Source organism: Zalophus californianus, chromosome 3 (assembly GCF_009762305.2).
Source record: "Zalophus californianus isolate mZalCal1 chromosome 3, mZalCal1.pri.v2, whole genome shotgun sequence".
In the NCBI taxonomy this organism is placed as follows: Eukaryota; Metazoa; Chordata; class Mammalia; order Carnivora; family Otariidae; genus Zalophus; species Zalophus californianus.
Window position 1 is genome coordinate 59,253,840 of NC_045597.1, and position 20,280 is coordinate 59,274,119.

General features: G+C 42.7%; 1 protein-coding gene across 9 annotated transcripts in view; it reads right to left on the reverse strand.

The window, feature by feature from the left end:
• The window catches only part of RCBTB1 (RCC1 and BTB domain containing protein 1), a 90,821-nt gene that overhangs the window by 47,122 nt on the left and 23,419 nt on the right, over positions 1-20,280 (reverse strand). For 6 of the 9 annotated variants that reach the window (XR_003519409.2, XM_027591251.2, XM_027591252.2 and 3 more), the window contains exon 1: positions 1,072-1,198. The exons of 2 other annotated variants lie outside the window; for them this stretch is intronic. The gene's annotated coding sequence lies outside the window, so the exon portion shown is untranslated. Of the gene's footprint in view, positions 1-423; positions 451-1,071; positions 1,199-20,280 lie in introns of those variants that run through there. One more of the 9 variants, XM_027591250.2, reaches the window with a different exon arrangement.

Genomic DNA, 20,280 nt, shown 5'->3' on the forward strand with positions numbered 1-20,280 from the left:
GTATTCACACAATGGATTAAAAGATACCCATCTCACAGATTGACTGCTATATCAATAGAATGGAAATATAGTTACTTACTCAACCCTGAAAGCACTTCAGAGAGGTGAAATTCAAATGGATATTTTCTAAAGTTTAAAGCACACTATAAACTGCCCTCAGGGTTAGCTCATTTATCCATTCCTTTCAGCATGATATGCCGTGATGTTTTGATGTTACTATTCCACAATGCACAACAGTCTCAGAAACTCAGTTTTTGCCCCCAAGAACTATAATCCCCCCCAAAACAGGCCAAAGTCAAATAAGACTTTGACTCTGTTTCTTTAAGCAATATTATAATACTACTTTATAAAATTGTAATCCCCAGCTGCAAAGATGACATCGGAATGTCTCGCATGCAAACAAATACACAGAAAGCCACTTACGAGAGAACAGAGCATGCCTCGATGGTCATCTCCTATAAAATAGAGTAGGTAGTATACCCGAGGGAGGACAAGAGAAATATTTCACTCAGTTCGCCGCACTCCTGGATAAAGGTCCCTAAGTGAATGCCCCTTTGCGGAAGCCGTGTTGTGGAGGAAAGGGAAACAGTGGAGAATATGGTTTGTGACACCACTACCCTCCGGAGGTGAAGGAGGAGATGCTAAGATCTTGGGAAGGGCCGAGTGAGGATGGGGAGGAGAGTCGGAGGGGAGGTCTCTTCTCCGCAGAACAGCGCCGAGAGCGGTAACAGGCTTCAGCTGGGAGCAAAGCTGCGTCCAAACAGCTCAAAAAAGAGAGGCAGCCGGGCAAACTTTCGCTAGCCTCCCCTCCCCCTTTCTCTCCCCCTCGGAAGAAACGCCAGCAGAGGTGCTAATGGTGCCGTGCTGGCGGCGCAGACATTCGCCGGGACGAAGCGACCCGCTGACCCGCGGCCGGGGGCCGGGGGGCCGGGGGGCCGAGGCCCGCAGCCGGAGGGAGGGAGCGGGCAGGAGAATGGGGCGCGCCAGCCCGGCCCGCGGGGAAGGGGAGCAAGGAGAAGGGCAGGGGTGGAAGCGGCCCCCGCGAGCTCGGGCCCGCGCCCCACGGGCTACCTGGGACGCCAAGCCGCTGTCTCACGCCGTCCGGCCGGGTCCAGCCGCGGGGATCTCGGAAGCGCGGCGGGCCGGAGAACCCCCTGGGAGCAGCGGCCCCGACGCCCGGCGAAGGGGAGGAGTGGGGGGCGGGCGCTAGGGGCCGGGCCGCCGGGTCACGTGGCCGGGCCGCCTCACGTGACGCCGACGCCGCGCGCGCCGGGCGGCCTCCGGGCTTAGCGTTCCACCTGGCGGTGTCCTGGAGTGGGCGTCTTTGGGCTCTAGGGCGGGGGTCTCCGAGGAGAGTCTCGGAGTTCGGTGACCGCCGAGACTCGCAGGCTTTTGTCTCAGGGAGACAGGGACGCTCGAGGGACTGGCTCCTGCTGCCCTCCCCGATGGCTTGTTTAGCCGTGGGGACGGCCGGCTAGCCTCCCGTGGGCACCTAGGACGGAAAAGCGACTGCACACTCCTCTCCCTCCACCGTGGCGCGCCCTTCTCCCTCTTGCCTACCCAGGTGGTGCTGCCGGGGACAAAGGGTTTCGGAGGAGAGACTCGTTTAACTCCAGAGATGTCTCTCCCCGGCCCCCGCCCCCCATTTCCTACCGGTCCGAGAGCAGGGGCGCTAGGCCGGAGGGTAGGGAAGGTGGCAACTGGAGCGTGATCCGAAGGAAGGAGGGAGTGAGGCTTAGGGCCCAGGTGATGAAAGGAAGGCAGACGTACCTCGGAAGCAGGCCCCCAGGATTGTAGGGGACCTAAGACAGCAAATGACCCAACCCTTTTCTTCTTATGAATGAGTAAACTGAGGCCGGGGTTGCTTTGTGCTGCTCTTGCTTGTCATCTGTTGAGACCACAATCATCTTTATAAAGTATTGTACAGCCTTTGAAAACTCCAGTTCGCTCCACAGGCTACAGGATAAAGTCCAAACTTCTTGGCATAACTTTCTAAGCAATCTTTTTCAGACTTACCTTTCCCGCTTGAACTCCCATGAATAAACAGAAAAACATTTTCTAAGTATCACCAAACAATTCAATCTACTGGAAGAAGGCTGCTTTTCCACATCTTCCAGCTTTTCCTCAGCAGTACTCTAGGCTCTGGCTACAGAGAATTCCTGTTTTCCTTCACTACTTAACTTTCTTTGGATTACTAACTTTTCCCCTAAGTTGCTTTACCTGTCTTTGCATTCATTCATTCTTTCATGACTCTCTGAAATGCCCTGGAATCACTACCCTCTCCCTCTTAAAGAAAACCAGAGTCAGACAGTACTTAAGGCATTAAAACAGATTTTATTCAAAAACTATTGCCATAGTGCAATCAAGCCCAGTTGTATACTGAGGTCTCCTTTTTCCTATTGCCAATAGTTGCTGAATAAAATCTGCTTACTGCTTTAACTATTGTGGAGTTCTGCTTATCTTTAACAACACCCCAAGGTACTCCTCAGTCTCCTACTCATCTTTCAAAATCCAGATCAAATACCACCTACTCCTGCCTTCCTTCTCTGCATCCTCCTCCCTGATTCAACAGCTTCAGCATTTGAAATTACATTCAGACAGTGTCTGCAGTAACTTCTTCCTAATTTCCTGGCAACTACATATTTTGATACATAAGTCTCACACTGCCTAGAAATGTACATTTCCCGTAAGAGGTAAATTGTCTATTGCTATCTTCTTCCTTAGATTATGAAGTCTTTGAAACAGGACTTCTGGGCTTAATACAGTGCCTTCAATATCCACTGAATGAAGGTCCATATCCACTGAATGAAGGTCAATGTCACCCCCATATCCACTGATTGAAGGTCAGTGTGGTAGAACCTCCATATCCACTGAATGAAGTGGCACCACCAAGGTTGTAGCAGTTAGTGAATTTACTAAAAATTCTTGAGCCTACTTTGTTCAAAACAAAACAAAACAAAACAAAAACCCCCACACACAAAAACTGATGTCAGTTTCTTTATGCTACAATCTGATCAAAAGAGCTTCTGTAAAACATACTTGTTTGAGAAAAATATTGAGGTCTGGGGTTTGAGTCATCAAATATTTCCTGAGCACTCACTGCTTATCATGTGCCAGATGCTATACTTGGCACATCTTTGAGGATAAAAGATTGGATAAGACATGGTTGCTGATCTCAAGAAATATGTAGTTTGTTTCATTGTTCCGGTGCAGTGTGAAAGGTATGATACAGGGTGCCAGGTGAACACAAAGGAAGAACCACTATTAGAAGGCCAGGAAAAAAACTTCCTGGGAAAATGAATTTGGAGAACACATAGTAGTTAGTTGGAAGGGAGAGAAAGACCTTCCAGAAGAGAGAACAGTATGTTCAAAGGTAGGAAGGCATGAAACAGTATTATTTATTTAGGAAAAGTGAGTAATGCTATATAGCTGGACTTGGTGACCTCAATTACCTCTGGGACAAAGGAAACCTAATTGGTTAACATTGCTGTGCTTGAAAGACACATATTTATTAGTATTAGTGTTATTTATTGGATTGAGTAACTTTCTCTCAGACAAATCATAGGCTCTTAACCTAAAATTGGACTGTAGAATAGTGCTAGGTGATTTTTTTAACTTTTTTTTTCCAGCTTCAAAAGCTCTCTGTAATTGTTACCTAAAAGTAGCAAAATTACTTGTTCCAAACAAGATTATTTTAGAGCACTCTAAACTACTGGGCAAAACAACTCAATTTATAGGTAGTACTTTAAGGAAGACACTTGGTTCTACTTCCATCCGGGTGGGAGGATCCCTCTTAATGTTCATGCTAAGACGTGACTATGCTGGCAAAAAGTATCGTCAAGAACCTAATGAGGGGCGCCTGGGTGGCCCAGTCAGTTGAGCATCCGACTCTTGGCTCAGGTCATGATCTTAGGATCATGGAATTGAGCCCTGTGTCAGGCTCCACGCTCAGTGGGGAGTCTGCTTGAGAGTCTCTGTCCTTCTCCCTGCTCATGTGCGCTCTCTCTCTCTCTCAGTAAATAAATAAAATCTTAAAAAAAAAAAAAAGCCATAAAACCAGCAACTCTTGTAATGGCTAAATAGGAAACATTTATTTCACTATATAAGATTGTTTACCTGTTTATGTAATACACAGTTTTAACACACAGACATCTGTTCTGACAGCTGCAAAAACAATATAATTATTTTTTGAGAATTGAGGATGGCATAAGTCTTGGGATTTTACAAATGTAATAAAATATAGAATCTACCTAGAAAGAGATTCCACCTTGACTTTCTTTTCTTTTCTTTTTAAGATTTATTTATTTATTTATTTGAGAGAGAGGGAGAGAGAGCCAGGGGGTGGGGGTGGGGAAGGAAGGGCAGACAGAGGGAGAGAGACAGAGAATCCCAAGCAGACTTTCCACTGAGCATGGAGCCCGACGAAGGGCTCCATCTCACAACCCCAAGATCATGACCTGAGCCGAAATCAAGAGTCAGACACTCAACAAAGTGCCCCTTGATTTTCAATTAGCTTAACCAAATGGGTAAACATGATCAGTCACGATTAGTTTTACAACCTCAAACTACTTTGGGGATAATTTCTGCTCTTATAGTTGGAATAAATAAACATAAAATAGAGAGGGGGAAGATTGAGAGAAGTGGTAATGGAGAATTGGAAAAGAATTTTTATTCTAGTTCCTTTTTTCCGTTACCCCAAGAACACATAAATAAGCAAACAAGTGTCTTAGCCCTGGCTAAAGTAGTAAAGTACTCTGCTGGTTGATTTCTTCCCCTGCACTGAGGGCAGATGCTATGCTGAACAGGTGACATAAAGAGATAAACCTACTCTGTTCCCTAGATGAGGCATGAGACCTTCTGAAGCACAGCACTTATCTTGTCTATGGTGCTCCTACATAAGACCACCTTCTGCATAAAAGTGACCCAATACACTCTGTTTAGAGTGGCTTCCTTGTCCTTGGTCAGATGAAAGAGCTTGTTAAATGTGGAAGCCCTGCACTGACCACATGAACTGACAGTGCCATATTTACTTTATTCATCAGCAGTGGTGCTAGGGCCACCTTCATTTAGCAATGGCAGTACCACGAGGAGCAACATGGTTCATTAGGAAGCCACCAGCCTCTGGTAGGAGTTATGAGGTCTTTTGTCTTCCAGGGAGCTAGAGTTTTGACTGCAATTGACTGTGAAGCAGGACTGATCCTCTGAGTATTAGTATGTATCTTGATGACTTCTTGGAATGATGCTAGGGTGCTGATAGGGGGTAGTAAGAATATTCTCAGATGGGGCTTGCTTCATTGGTTTGGAATATTGCAGGTGACATCACCTGGGACAAACAAAATGACACTATGAGTAAACAGACAAATCCAGAATGGGGTACAAGAACCCTCCTAGCCTTGGTCTCTTCAAAAAGTTAAGTCTATTGGGGAAAAGGGGGAGGGGGACTGTCCCAGTTTAAAAGATACTAAAGAAAAATGATATTCAAGTGTAATACACGAACCTTGGGTGGAATCATGGTTGAACAATTTTTTGAAGCTGTAAAAGATATTTTGTGGAGAATCATAGAGATTTAATATGTGCCGATATTAGATATTAGGTGACTTTTAAATTGTTCCGTTATTTATTCAGATATGATCATAGTAATATTGAGAATGAATGTCCTATTGTTAGGAGATGCATACCTGAGTATTTAAGGACAGAGTGTCATGAGGTCTGCAAATGGTTCAGCAAACAAACAAACAAAAAAACCAAACTAATACTATACACATACTTATCCATGAAAAGAGAGAGCAAATATGACAAAATGTTAAATCTGGAAATGTTTTTTGTACTTCCCTTTAAATTTTGAAGTTCTCATTGTAAAATGTTGGAAGATGGAGTGAGATGTTGACCTTTATACTCCAAACTAAGAAAGCAGGACATTTCAGTAACTTATTTATTCAAAAAGATCTTTTGAATGCCTACTGTGTGCTAAGCACTGTATTAAGCTTGGATATATACTGGTGAAAAAATAGTAATGGTCTCTCTCTTTTTTTTAAGATTTTATTTATTTATTCATGAGAGACAGAGGGAGAGAGAGGGGGAGAAGCAGAGCGAGAAGCAGGCTCCCAAGGAGCAGGGAGCCCGATGCAGGACTCGATCCCAGGACCCTGGGATCATGACCTCAGCCAAAAGCAGACACTTAACCATCTGAGCCACCCAGGCGCCCAATAGTAATGGTCTCTTTCACGGAAGCTATGCTATACCAGCCTATCTCTCCTTTAAGACGGAAGGACTTACTCTCCCAGCTTCCGAGAAGGTGATGCACTGACCTCTTCAGTCATCTTCTTAACTAAAGAATGCTACCTTACCCAAGGTCATGCCCCTTCCAGGAGCAGCTTGCAAGAAATGACTGATCAATGTGGGATTGTTAAGACCAGACTCCCTTACTTCAGTAAGGGACAATTCTAAAGAATCATCCCGGCTTCAGAACTTCCCACAGGGTTGGTTGAGCCCTGGTTGTGACCATACTGAAGCCCATTTTCTCTTTCTGCCCAATCTTGCTTCCATCCCTTTCCTCCACAGATTCTGAGAGCATCTACCGTTGAAGAGGCATTAAACACCCAAGTAGAATGACTCAGCCAGTTAGTGCCAGGCAGCTTTTCCATCAGCCACCCCAGTACTGGCACAGTGGATTTATGAACAGAGAAGACATGGTAACAAGGAGGAAAGCCATACATGGGCCCACAAGCATGATCTCCCACTCACCAACATTTAACTATTCCCATGGCCAAATGATCAACCTGCTGGCAACAGGAATCATTGCTGAGACTCAGTACTGCACTATCCCTTGAAGATACCAAAGAGGTCTTTGGTGAAAAGGCAAACGTATTGGACTCCTCCCACCCTAGATGAGGCAGTCACTCATTTCAACATGAATAGGCTCATATTCTATGGGTTTGCCTCTCTTGCCTGCTGAGCCTCAGCCAACATGACTGTCCAAGGGCTTATATTGTATTTGATCCGCCATTATGGCATCCCATATATCATTGCATCCAATCAAGGAACCCATTACATAGCAGAGGAGATGTAGCTGTGGGCATATGACCATGGAATCCACTTTGTACCCATCACACGGCATACCACCCAGAAAGCTTGGCGGAAGTACCAGCGTGGAGATGATACCCATGAGGATAAAGTGCTACTCTCTAGGACACAGTCATGCTCTGAATCAATCACCATTGTATGATGCTGTATCCCCCACAGGAGAATACTTGGAAGTGTGATCAAAGGTGTGGAAGCAGGAGCATCCCTATGTGCCATCAATCCCCATGACCCACTTGGGGAATTTGTGTTTCTCATCCTCACAAGCGTAACCACAGGTTTAAAGGTCTTAGTTTCCACAGGGGAAACATTTCTACCAGGAAACACAGCAAGAGTCTTCAATTAACTTTAAGCTATACCACCACCCCGCATTTTGGGCCCTTCATGCCAAAGACCAGCAGGCAAGACAAAGATCCTCATGGGGGTAGTTGACTCTTATTATCAAGAGACAGTAGAGTTACGATTACACAGTGGAGACAGGGAGGCATATGTTTGGCATCCCGGTATTCAACTAGGACATCTTTTAGTACTTGTGCAATTTTGATGGCAAATGGACAAGAGCAGCAGGGGCAGTCCGAGAAGGACATGATAAACAGGAACTGGAACTCACCAGTTTTAAGAATCTGTCATTCCACTAGGTAAGTCACCTAAACCTTCAGAGGTGCTAATCAACAGTGAAGAGAATCTAGAATGGACCACAGAAGAGAGAGAGGATGACTATTGGTTACAGCCTAATGCCAGCTCCAACAGCAGAGGGATGTAGTTCACGTTACTAACCTTCCTTTTATAAGTTTCCCTCAGGGAACAGGCCCGCCCGGAGTTCTGCAAGAAGCTACATCCAGAACTCATGTGAGGAAAGCACATCTGCACAAGGCATGGACCATTTGGGTACTCTACTGCCCTGTCCAGACCAGAACTGTCAGCCCTCTGAGGAAGTGCTTCTGCTGAAGAGAATTGTTTTGCCCAAAGTCCGGCCCCTTTCTGGGGTCCACTGCCTAATCCAAACCCCTGCTTCAACAGGGGTTGATAGAGTACTCCCTAATAACTTCCTACGTGCTAATCTCCATCTCAGAGTCGACTTATATGTGACAGTCTCCCTTGTACAGTGACAGTGTGGAGGAGAAAACAAATAGTGAATGCATTTTGTTATTTGTACTCTGAAGGAAATAAACAAGATGCAGTGATAGCAAATAACATGGAAGTTGTATTTGGAGAGGAGGTGGCATTTAAGCCAGGAACCATACAATAGACTGAATTCGGCCATGTGAGGAGCAGGTAGGAGAGTATGTTTCAGAAAGAGAGATTCTTGGATGAAGGCTCTTCCCAAAGAGCTTGGCATGTTGAAGTACCACTTAGAGCTTTGCAGCCTTTTTTAAAGGATTTTACTTCAAATGCAATAGGAGGCCTTTAAAGGATTTTTTAGGAGAGAGTAAAATGCTATGGTTTACATTTTTTTTTTTAAATGTTAGTCTCGCCGACGCTTGTGATTTTATTTGTTTATTTATTTATTTATTTGACAGAGAGAGACACAGCGAGAGCAGGAACACAAGCAGGGGGAGTGGGAGAGGGAGAAGCAGGCTTCCCACAGAGCAGGGAGCCCGATGCGGGGCTCGATCCCAGAACCCTGGGATCATGACCTGAGCCGAAGGCAGACACTTAACGACTGAGCCACCCAGGCGCCCCTATGGTTTACATTTTTTTAAATTCTCTCTGATATACAGCAGAGAAGAGGTTGGATGGGAGTTAAGGAGGTTATTACAACATCAAAAAACATGACCCAAAGTTTGCTCTTTTCCTCCAAACCATGTTCCAGGTGCCCAAGACCCTAGAATTCCCAGCCCAGACAGCTGCAACCCACTTTCAGGACCTTTGTGGGCCTCTTCCTATGTCCAACCCCTGAGAACAGACTGCACACCCTTAGGGCCACAGGGTGTCCGGGGAGAAGCTGTTTGTAAGCTTGGAAATGGAGTGTCCACAGGCATGTGTTTGAAGCTCCTTTCAGTGTGGGATGGAGCCAGGATTGGGAAAACAAGGAGGGTGAGCTGGGAGGCAGGGGCCAGGGTGGTGATCTTTCCCCATCCCCCCAAGGATTCCAAGAATTCTAAATTCAAGGTTTGGTTATCCAGGTCCTCAAAAAGCTGTATTTGTCAAGATAGGAAGATAGAACATATTTTATTTAACAAGTTGTTAGCTTGTTTTGGAACTTAAAATTTTTTAGACATATTGTATGCGAGGCCTCTATTTGTAATTTTGCCCTGGGTTCTGTGAATGTTTGGGATGAGCCTGAAAGTCATACTACCTACAAAGACCAGTATGTAGACAAAGCTGGCCTCTTGTCACAAGCATAGATGCCAGAGGATAATGGAACAATATCCTCAAAAGGGTGGAGGAAAATATCTGTTAATATAGAATTCTCTATCCAGTGACACTAGCATTCAAAGGTGAGGATAAAGACATTTTCAAACCATGACTAAGAGAATTTCCCACTCACAGACCCAGAAGGTAGAAAAATAAACCTGGAAGAAAAGATCAGAATGCAAGAATCAATGATGAGCAAAGAAATTAATAGAACATTGGTATATCTAAGTAAACACTGATTATAGAAAATTACCAAATTTAGACGATAAACACAGGATGAAACTAGCGATCAATTTGAAGGTAAAAGGCAAGAGTCAGAGTTAAAGGGGAGCCTGGGTGGCTCAGTCGTTGGGCGTCTGCCTTCGGCTCAGGTCATGATCCCAGGGTCCTGGGATCGAGCCCCGCATCAGGCTCCCTGCTCAGTGGAGAGCCTGCTTCTCCCTCTTGCTCTGCCTGCTTGTGCTCTCTCTCTTTCTCTCTCTCTGTCAAATAAGTAAAAAAATCTTTTTTTTTTTTTAAAGATTTATTTATTTATTTAAGAGAGAGAATGAGAGAGAGAGAGCATGAGAGCGGGGAGGGTCAGAGGGAGAAGCAGACTCCCCGCTGAGCAGGGAGCCCGATGTGGGACTCGATCCCGGGACTCCAGGATCATGACCTGAGCCGAAGGCAGTCGCTTAACCAACTGAGCCACCCAGGCGCCCATAAGTAAAAAAATCTTAAAAAAAAAGTCAGAGTTAAAACATTCTATAGTCCTTCTGATGTTGAATATAAAATATGAAACGTTTTCAGCTATAACTTTTGATATTTTTAAGGTAAACATCTTAAGCAAATATGCAGACAGAAAGAAATTTAAAAAGTAAACAGGGGATGCCTGGGTGGCTCAGTCATTAACATCTGCCTTCAGCTCAGGTCATGGTCCCGGGGTCCTGGGATCGAGCCCCACATCGGGCTCCCTGCTCAGCAGGAAGACTGCTTCTCCCTCTCCCACTCTCCCTGCTTGTGTTCCCTCTCTCGCTGTGTCTCTCTCTGTCAAATAAATAAATAAAATGTTTTTTAAAAAGAAAAAAAAGTAAATAGGAGGGTGCCTGGTGATCTCAGCTCAGGTCTTGATCTCAGGGTCATGAGTTCAAGCCCCATGTTGGGCTCCATGCTGGGCATGGAGCCTACTTTAAAAAAATTTTTTTAAATATTTTATTTATTTATTTGTCAGAGAGAGAAAGAGAGAGAGAGAGAGCACAAGCAAGGGAAGCAGCAGGCAGAGGGAGAAGCAGGCTTCCGATGTGGGACTCGATCCCAGGACCCTGGGATCATGACCGGAGCCAAAGGCAGACGCTTAACTGACTGAGCCACCCAAGCAACCCCCCGACAAAAAAAAATGTTTTTCTTAAAAACAGGATGCAGGACCAAAAAAAAAAAAAAATGAAAATAAGTTTAGCTAATAATACATATAAAATTGTCCTCATTTCAGTATGGAACATCAGGCACTAATTTATTCTTTGTAAATTTCCTCTAACCCGAACCACTGACCATTAAAATACCACCTTTCCCACTATTGTCCCCCAACTATAAATTATTATTTATCTCTGAAGAAAACTTTATGAGAGCTATTGTTCTTTATTCTTATAAAACTCTTTGAAAGATAGATATTAAAATGTTACGGGAAATCTCATAAACCTGGAGCTTTCAAACCAATGGGTTGATTATCAATAATTGTTTGCACAGACTCTATTTTCTGTGGGCAATGTAAAATCAAAAAAGCACAGTCCCTGTCACCAAATAGCTTGCAGTCTGATTAGGAAGAAGCAAGCTATATAAACCCACCTGAAAATAAACTCTAGCACAGAAGACAGCAAATGTTAAGAGCCTTGGATTGTATAAATGTTACAGTTCAGGGGTGCCTGAGTGGCTCAGTCCTTAAAGCATCCAACTCTTGATTTTGGCTCAGATCATGATCTCAGGGTCCTGAGACTGAGCCCAACTCCGTGCTCAGCGAGGAGTCTGCTTAAGATTCTCTCTCTCTCTCCCTCTGCCCCTCCCCTCCCCTGTGCTTATACTTGCTCTCTCAAATAAATAAATAAATCTTTTTAAAAACTTGACAGTTCAGTGCAAGTGGGATCCCTTCCAACCAGGATATCCTGGAAGGCTTTGACTGAATACGTGAAATTTGATCTGGGTTTTAAGTGAGAAAACTGAGAATAGGCATTAATAAAAGCACCAAAGGTGCACCTGGCAGGCTAGCTGGTAGAGCGTGTGACTCTTGATCTTGTGGTTCTGAGTTTGAGCCCCACGTTGGGTGTGGCGATTACCTAAAAATAAAATCTTTAAAAATAAAAAAATAAACACAAACACTAAAAAATCAAAAAGTGTTGGAGCCAAGAAAGAAGACATTTTCAAGAAAAAAATTGTGTGAAATACTGAAATAATTGAATCATAACACTAATGTCATCACAAGGAAGAAAAATTTTAAATATTATTTTAAAGATGGAACCAACATGAATTTTTTATTTGATTTTCTTTCTTTTATATTCTGCTAATTTTTCCCAAAAAAGTAGCAAATATAAACACAAAATATTGATCATGATTTCTCCAAATTCCATACACGAATAGCTCAGCTTTTTACTGCTTCCACACACAACTTTATTTCCTAGACTTTCTCCAGCTTAAAAAAAAAAAAACAAAACAGATCTTGTATACAGCAGAAGAATCTCCACATATTGCTGTTTGAAGTTCAGAGTTTTAGGCTCTTGGTTTGTATTTATTTAAGATTATTTATGTATTTATTTATTTGAGAGAGAGAGCATGAGCAGGCAGGGAGGAGCAGAGGGAGAGGGAGAAGCAAGATCCCTGCTGAGCAGGGAGCCTGATGCGGGGCTCGATTCCAGGACCCTGAGATCATGACCTGAGCCAAAGGCAGACGCTTAACTGACTGAGCCACCCAGGTACCCCATATTTATTTATTTTAAAAAGATTTTATTTATTTATTTATGAGATAGAGAGAGAGAGGAGCAGAGGGAGAGGGACAAGCAGACTCCACGGGTCTTGATTCTACGACCCTGAGATCATGACCTGAGCCAAAACCAAGAGTGGAACATTCAACCGACTGAGCCACCCAGGCGCCTCCTGGTTTATATTTAGTCACGATTTTAACATCTAACGTTTATTAAGCGGGTATTGTGTCGGGTATCATGCTAAGGGCTCTACATGCGATTTTAGTTAATGCTATCTGTCATAATAGATAAGCCCCAGAATCCCAGTGTCTTAACAAAATAGGAGTTTATTTCTCACTCATGGAACCTCCAAAGTGATGGTTCCTCACAGGCACAAAGCTCTCCTCCAAGACGTGATTCGAGGACCAAGTTTCCTCCTGCGTTGTGGTTCCACCATCTTTAACAAGTGGCTTGCATGAGAAACCTGCAGAAGTGGAAAGAGCAAGGAGGATCACAGTCGGAGATATGGGGCTCCATCCCAGGACCCTGGGATCATGACCTGAGCTGAAGGCGGATACTTAACCGACTGAGCCACCCAGGCACCCTGAACATAAGATATTGACAAACGAATAACTTATGTCATCTTTTCTTTTTTTTTTTTTTAAAGATTTTATCTATTTATTTGAGAGAGAGAGAATGAGAGATAGAGAGCATGAGAGGGAAGAGGGTCAGAGGGAGAAGCAGACTCCCCGCCGAGCAGGGAGCCCGATGCCGGACTCGATCCCGGGACTCCAGGATCATGACCTGAGCCGAAGGCAGTCGCTTAACCAACTGAGCCACCCAGGCGCCCCTTTATGTCATCTTTTCTAAACATTACCTTCCTAAAATATGTGGCTTAAGGTAGTTAAACACAAGCGTTAAGATGTGTTTCTTAAAAGTTTGTTCCCCCCCCCCAACCCCCGATTCTATTTTTGGTTCTTTTGGTCCTGAAGAGGGAGCACAATAGAGTAAGCCTGCCACCGTGTGGTGTGGGCCCAAACCTAGAGTCTGTTAAATGTCTTCTTCCCTTTTCCTTTGCTTCTGGTTTATTTACTAACCAACCTAGATGTGATGCTGCCTGATAAGAAATTCACACTAAATTTAAATTATATAGGTTTTAAAAAATTTTTCAAGATACATTCCTTCATCCAATTCTAAAATTATTGCAATATTTCCAAACCTGTTACAGGGGTGACCAACTTTTATTTTTTTATTTTTTTAAAAAGATTTTATTTATTTGACAGAGAGAGACACAGCAAGAGAGGAAACACAAGCAAGGGGAGTGGGAGAGGGAGAAGCAGGCTTCCCGCCGAGCAGGGGGCCCAATGCGGGGCTTGATTCCAGGACCCTGGGATCATGACCCAAGCTGAGGGCAGACGCTTAACGACTGAGCCACCCAGGCGCCTGGGGGTGACCAACTTTTAAAATGTGGCCCAGGTACATTCACTGGAGGATTACTTCAGTGCTTCACAAACAAAGGAATTCAGCAATTAGTAGAATTTATCTCAGTCCACTCAAAAGTTAATCAGTGAGCCAGATGAGAAGGCAGATTTCCCAGTCATGCAATAGGAACATAAGGGCTATTCAAATATGAAAAAAAACAGCCATATGAAGACGGAGAGTCAGAATTTATATAGGGTTCGACATTTCCTAGAGCTTTAACATTACATAAGCTTACTATGTTATAACATGCCAGGCAGATATTTCCTGGTCCTTCCCTGGATTTAGCAAAACAGGAATAACATCTAAAATTGTTTAAAAGGCAAGAGATCTAGCAGGTAGCTAAATGGAAATCTGGTATTTCTGCTTATTCTAACACTTGGTTACAAATGATGCGGTTTTTAAATGTCTCTCCTTTTCTTCAGTCCTATTATTTTTATTTTCCTACCACTGCAAACTCTGAAATACCCATTTCACATATAACTAGGGAAAGCAAATAAAAGGAAGAAAAGTTTTTTTTTTAATGTTTGAGAATAAATTAAAAGCCCTTAGAATCCTTTTTTTCTTTCTTTTTTTCTGCTTCCCTTTTCTGGATGGAAGGTTCATGAGGATAAGCTCATACATTGGTGTGTAAATGTATCATTCCCATCTAATGAGTTCACTGAGAGGGGAACATTCATTTACTCCTGTGACTGTGTCAATATCTCTCTAGGGGAAAAAGGAGGTGCCAATGGAAATCCAAGCTCCTTTACACTTCAGATATCTCCTCACCTCTTCATCTCCCCCAGCCTCCTCATCTTTCCCAAGCATGGGTATATACCAAGGTGAAGAACACCACTTGGGCTGTATTTTTTAGAGGCCAAAAATATACACATAATCATTCTATATTGTGTAAATATCTATTCTTTGGGGGAGTTCTCTGCCTTCCCTCTAGAGCAGCCATCGATCTCCTTCTTATCACTACAGCCAGGTAAAATTGGTGCAGGGGACGCTGGAAATTTCTCCTGCAGATGACCTAAATCAGCTTAGAGACTGAGGCATATATTCTAGTTCTTGTCCATTTTTCTCTTTGGCCTAAATGTTCCAGATCGGCCCTTATCAATGAAGTGATAAATGTGGGCTTAGGAACAAGGCCACTCAGGTTGGTTTGTTTGTTTAGAGACAGAGAAACAGCACACGCAGTTGAAGGGGCAGAGGGAGAGGGAGAAGCAGACTCCCTGCTAAACAGGGAGCCCGATGCGGGGCTCGATCCCAGGACACTGGGATCATGACCTGAGCCAAAGGCAGACGCTTAACTGACTGAGCCACCCAGGTGCCCCCACTTAGTTTTGCTTAAAGAGTTCACCGTGTAGTCTAATTTAATCCAGCTCAGCAGGATTCTATAGTGGGATTTGAAGCTTTCTTGAAATTAAATGTGTTGTTTAGCTCACCATTGTCGACATTCCCTATTCATACTCCTTTGTGTGAAAAATAAATGTACAGTTTCTATAAGAAAATGTTCACGTTTTAAAAAACAAACCACTCTTTTCTCTATGAATCTCTCTGCAGTATGTGCTGGGTATTGCCAAATACTATCAAATTACAGTTCATAAAGAATACTGTCTCACTTATGTTGTAAAATATTCCAAAGCTTTAATAGCCAAAGTTTAGAATCTAAATGGTATTTGGTATTGTGTAGTAAATTTCACCTGTGTGGCCAGATTTCACAAATCTGGCAATATAAGTTTACCCTTAAAAACTATTTTTCACGAATATTAGCCATAAGAGAAAATGAGATCTTACCATTTAAGACAACATGGATGGATCTAGAGAATATTTCCCTAAGTGAAATACATAAGACAGAGAAAGATAAATACCATATGATTTTACTTATATGTAGAATTTAAGAGACAAAACAAATGAACAAAGAAAAAACAGACTCTTAAATTGAGAGAACAAACTTATAGGTCGTTGCCAGAGGGGAGATCGGTGGAGGGATGGGTAAAATAGATAAAAAGAATTAAAAGGTACAAACTTTCCATTGTAAAGTATGTCATGGAGATGAAAAGTACAGCATGGAGAATATAACCAATAATATTGTAATAATGTTGTATGGTGACTACACTATTCATGGTGAGCAACGAGTAGTGTACAGAATTGTCAAATCACTATGTTATACACCTTAAACTAATATAACATTGTATGTCAATTATACTTAAAAAAAAAGAAAAGAGAACCTATTTTCCATGAATTATACTACTTGTCTGTGAGAAAAACAAATGACAATTACTGTTTCTATTTCTCCATAATCTAATCAGAGAGGTCCTCAAATTTATAAAGAATATTTATCCAAAACCTACAGAAATATTATACTTATTGACAACTTTAGAAGTATTACCACTAAAGACAGCATGGATTTTTTTTTTTAATGGCTGCATATTCTTTGGTAACCCTCCCATTGAGAGATGGAGTCATGTGTCTTCCCTTGGAATCTAAGTGGGCTTAAAATTTGCTTGTAACCAATAAAATGCAGCAGGAGTGGCCCTTTGAGGCTGGGTCAGAAAAGTTGATGCAGGGGCGCCTGGGTGGCTCAGTTGGTTAAGCGACTGCCTTAGGCTCAGGTCATGATTTCAGGGTCCTGGGTTTGAGCCCCACATGGGGCTCCCTGCTCAGCGGGAAGCCTGCTTCTCCCTCTCCCACTGCCCCTGCTTGTGTTCCCTTTTTTGCTGTCTCTCTCTCTCTCTCTCTCTCTCTGTCCATTAAATAAATAAGTAACTAACTAACTAAATAAATAAATAAATAAATAGAAAAGTTGATGCAACTTCCACTGGTTTACTGCAATACTTGCTCTTAGAGCAAATAGAGTAATGGAATGTGATATATAAAAGCATCCAAACTCATACCTATGTGTCAGTATGTGAATTCGTGTACATTAAAGGTGATATTTCTTTCTTTCTTTTTTTTTTTTTTTAGAGGGAGGGAGGGGGGATGAGCAGAGATAGAGGGAGAGAATCCTCAGTGTGGAGCCTGACACGGGGCTCAAGCTCACAACCCCGAGATCATGACCGGAGCCAAAATCAAGAGTCAGATGCTTAACTGACTGACCCACCCAGGCACCCCAATAAAGGTGATATTTCAAGTTAGCCAAGAAAAAAGATAGCTTATTCAACAAATAGTATTCCTCTAAGCTATTGGTTTTCTTGGCAAAAGACTGCCCGTGATATCTTCCTTGTCAGTTTTTTTTTTTTTTTTTTTGGTCTAAAATTGATAGTAATGTCCCTTTTTTAAAAAAAATATTTATTTATTTATTTATTTATTTATCAGAGAGAGAGAGAGAGAGAGAGAGAGAGGAACACAAGCAGGGAGAGCTGCAGGCAGAGGGAGAAGCAGACTCCCCACTGAGCAGGGAGCCCGGTGCAGGACTCGATCCCAGGACCCCAGGATCATGACCTGAGCCGAAGGCAGATGCTCAACCGACTGAGCCACCCAGGCACCCCAGTAATGTCCCTTTTTTATTCTTCATGATTTTCTTTTCTTTTTAATCAGCCTTATCAGCAGTTAATTGATTTTATTAATCTTTTCAAAGAATCTTTTGTCTGTATCCATTTTCTCCATTTTTTCTATTGATTTTCATTCTTATTTTATTTTATTTCTTATTTTGCATTTAGTTTGCTTTTCTTATTTTCTCTCAGATAATTGATTTTACGTCTTTCTTCTTTTATAATATAAGCATTTAAGTGTATAAATTTCCCAGTGGTTTTGCTGTAACTCACAAATTTTGATATGTTGTATTTTCACTTTTATTCAGCTCAAAATAATTTCTAATTTCCACTGCAATTTCTTCTTTGACTTTTGGGCTATTTAGAAGTAGGTTATTCAATTTCCAAAAATTTGGGGGTTTTCCAGATATCTTTCCAGTATTTATTCCTACCTTAATTCCACTTTGGTCACACAAAAGAATATATTGTGTGATTTCAATTCTTTTGTAATTATTGAGACTTGTAGCCCACCCTATGGATCTATGTTGGTGAATGTTCTGTGCTCCTTCATCTCTTCCCAGCGCACTCATGGCACACAATGATCTAATAGCATTCTGTCCCAAGATGGCAAACAGGATCTAGGTAGAAGCAGGCTGGCAGGCTCCATGCTGGGAAACAGACTGTATGTTACCTTGAAGGAGGCAGACTTCGGTAACTCAGAAAATAGAACATGAACCCTCTGGTTGTTACCACATGTCCTCTACTTCGGGGTCTCCTATAGCCATTCTCCCTGGTTCCATGGAAACTCAGAGAGATTCAGAGAACAAAAAAAGAGCCTTTGGTGGGGGGTGGGGGGCGGAGATATAATAGATGAAATGAACAAAATGGAAGGACTGAAAGATAATGTTGAAGAAATCTCCCAGAAAGAGTGAAAAGGTAAAGGTGTGAGAAGGGAAAGAAAATATATATATTTTTTGAAGATTTTATTTATTTATTTATTTAGAGGGAGAGAGGGGCACCTGGGTGGCTCAGTCAGCTGGGCATCTGTCTTCGGCTCAGGTCATGATCCCAAGGTTCTGGGATCGAGCTCCACAGTGGGCTTCCTGCTCAATGGAGAACCTGTTTCTCCCTCTCCCTCTGCCTCTTCCCCTGCTTGTGCTCTCCAGCTCTCTCTCTTTCTCTCTCAAATGAATAATAATATAAAATCTTAAAAAAAAAAAAAGAGAGAGGGAGAGAGATTGGTGGGGAGGGGCAGAGGCAGAGGGAGAGAGAGAGAATCTCAAGCAGACTCCCTACTGAGCATGGAGCCCAACGCAGGGCTCAAGCTCACAACTCTGAGATCATGGCCTGAGCCAAAATGAAGAGTCGGACGCTTAACTGACTGAGCCACCCAGGCACCCCAGAAACTAATTTTTTTAAATTAAAGAATAAGTCAAAGTTCAGCAACCAAATAATAGGAATTCCAAAAAGAAGGAACATAAAAACTGGAGGGGAAAATTCAAGATGTCCCAAAATTGAAAGTAACTTACTTCTAGCAGTAAGAGGCAGAGGAAAGGGCCCGCTTAGTTTCTAGCATAATGGATGAAAATAGATTCATACCAAGTAAAAAGGTTTTAAAACCTTTTGGTTTACAAACCTTTTTAACATCTCTTTCATCAAAACAAAACAAAACAAAATTAAAAATTATAATAAAATAAAAGGAAAGAATAAAAAAGTAAGAAAAAGGGGAAAAATTAAAAGCACACAAACTTTCACAACATGACAATTTAGTTGAAATTTCAGAATTCTTGGAACACAGTGAAGAGTGAAGAGTTTATAAACTTCTAGAGAGAAAAAAAGTCACAAACGATGGATCAAGAGCCAGTCTGGTTTTAGAGTCTCAACAGCCGCAGTGGAAGCCACAACACAACGAGGCAATGCCTTCTAAGTCCCAAAGGGAAGTGATTTCCATCCTAGAATCTCATATCCAGACAACTATTAATAAATCGTTAGAGTTAAAAAAAAAAAAAAGACATTTTCAGAGATCCAAGGTCTAAAACCTTACCTCCCATGCATCTGAGAGGCTACTGAAGGTGTGCTCCACCAAAACAACCAAGCGAACCAAGAAAGGGGAAAATCTGGGACATAAAAGCAGAAGATCCAACATGGGACAGAGGTCAAGGGAATTTCAAAGAAGATGTGCATATGATATAGAGAACAACTAGTTCAAGTTGAAGTAGTAGGACTTAAGACATAGACACAATAAAGACTGTTATCACCAAACTATCTGCAGTCATTATATTCTCTTTACCTGGAAGAAAAAATTCCCAGGCAAGCCTGGCTCGAATTCTTATCTGTATTTGGCAGGCCTTGATCATGTGGTAACGAGGTTTCTCCTCTCCTCTCCATGCCCTACAGACAGGACCACCTGACCATACTCCCTTCACCCCAAGAAGTATTTGGATTTGCTCATTCCTGAGAGCTGAAAGTGGGCTTTTTTTTTTTTTTAAGATGTTATTTATTTGTTTGGCAGAGAGAGCACAAGCAGGGGAAGCGGCAGGCAGATGGAGAAGCAGGCTCTCCACTGAGCAGGGAGCCCGATGCGGGACTTGATCCCAGACCCCTGGGGTCATGACCTGAGCTGAAAGCAGACGCTTAACGGACTGAGCCACCCAGGTGCCCCTGAAAATGGGCTCTGATGTAGAATATACAGAGCGGTCCATTCCTACTGACCATGTTCCCACTGGGAACAGTACTGGGCCCGCCGGAAAGGCCTGGCCCCTGCCCCAACTATGGGAAGCCCTATGCTTCCTAAGACTCTGTCATGGCCTTGCACACTGACTACCCCAGGATGGACTCTTGTAAAACTCCCAAGGAAGGCAAATTCAGATGATGACCCAGAGACACTCTTCAGTTTATCTTCATCTAATAATGGCAATGTTCCTCCTCATTTGTGCTTGCTTCTCAGTGTTTGTACTGATCATTTTTTACATGTATTT